Raw genomic sequence first — 1,739 nt, forward strand, 5'->3', positions numbered from 1 at the left:
GCTTGGCTGAATTCTGTATCTCTTCATTTGATTCTTAGGGTTTCAGGATTGACGTTTGTTTCTGTTTGACTTTATTTTTCATATCTTTGCTGTGGAAGAGGAACATGGTGCTTCTGTCTATAGCGCATGTGCACCAAAATTTTTAAAATTCAGGTTTGCTCTGTTTTCACTTCCTCTTACCTGGGAAGAACTGGTTCAAAGACCTGATTTAGGCAAAATGATTCTCTGTATTATTTAGAGAGGAGTGGTGTGATTTCAGAATTTCAATTGGAAAAACTGGTTCTTGTGATGGTGCCCTGAGATCATAGATAAGTTATTTTGTATTTGATTTGTATTTATTTCTACAAAGCAAGGGAGTTGAAGCAAATGCCTCTAATGTTTCTATGATTCTCTTGACAGAATTTATAAAGTCCTAAAGCTCCTGAAAATAATGGAAAGCACTATGTCAACATGAGATTATAATCAGGTACAGCTTTTCATCTTTCCCAGGGGACATCTACTGATGATTACACTCTTCACGGCTGCTATGACATCTTTGTTTCTTAGGCTATAGATGAGAGGGTTAAATATAGGGGTAAGGATGGCATGAAACATAAAGAGAGATAGGTTTAATTTTGGGGTCATAGAGGAGCCAGGCCTCATGTAGACCAATACGGCAGGACCAAAGTAGAGGCTCACCACACAAAGGTGGGAGGAGCAGGTGGCCAGTGCTTTGTTCCTGCCCTCGAGGGAGTTCATGCAGAGGACAGCAAGGAAGATGAGGGTGTAGGAGGTCAGGATGAGACTCAAGGGAATGAGGACCACCAGAAATCTTGAGACTACCACTGACTTTCCATAGGCTGAAATGTCCTCACAAGTGAGCTTCAGCAGGGCCATGACCTCACACAAAAAATGAGGAATCTCTTGGGGACAACAGATGGGGTAGTGCATGGCATAGACCATATGAATCAAGGAAGTTACTGCCCCTCCCATCCAGGACCCAATGATCATCTGTGTACAGATGGTGTGACCCATGTGACTGAGTACCGCAGTCAGTTACAGATGGCAGTGTAGCAGTCGTAGGACATAAGGGTCAGCAGGAGACACTCAGCAATCCCCAGGGTTAAGCTGAAGAAGATCTGGGTTCCGCAGCAAATCTGTGATATGGATCTCTTCCCTGAGAAGAAGTTTGTGACCATTTTGGGGACAGAAGTTGAGATTAAGGCCAAGTCGATGAGGGAGAGCTGACTGAGCAGGAGGTGCATGGGGGAGTGAAGTTGAGAATCCGACCAGATGAGGATAATGAGAACAGCGTTACTCATCACAGCTACAATGTAGACTAGAAGAATGATGCAGATGAGGATCAAAAAGTGACTGAACTCAGGCCAGAGCCCCAGGAGAATAAAATCTGTGGTGACTGTTGCATTGTCTGTCTCCATGACTGAACATTGTTGCCTTGAAAACAAGGGCAAAAACATTGTTCTATCAGATAGCATGTTCTCTTACAACTGGTCTACCTCGTTACTCCCAGGGCTTCTGTGAATATATTCATGCCAACATGCTTCCTTCTTGTGGTCTCCTCAGTATTGTGAATAATTCCTCAACATACAAGATTTTTGTTAATTAACTCTCACTGATTATTTAGTAAACTTGTATACCTACTGTAGCAAACTGCAATCACTGATAGTAATGAAATCCGAACACAGGTGCATTCTAATGCTCTATCAGTAAACAGCCAGTCAATTTGATGAAAATTTATC

General features: G+C 42.5%; 1 pseudogene; it reads right to left on the reverse strand.

The window, feature by feature from the left end:
* Nucleotides 1–462: 462 nt before the first annotated feature.
* LOC101357836 (olfactory receptor 2AJ1-like) lies at nucleotides 463–1,418 on the reverse strand (annotated as a pseudogene).
* Nucleotides 1,419–1,739: the final 321 nt, after the last annotated feature.

This window comes from Trichechus manatus, unplaced genomic scaffold (assembly GCF_000243295.1).
Source record: "Trichechus manatus latirostris isolate Lorelei unplaced genomic scaffold, TriManLat1.0 scaffold00181, whole genome shotgun sequence".
NCBI lineage: Eukaryota > Metazoa > Chordata > Mammalia > Sirenia > Trichechidae > Trichechus > Trichechus manatus.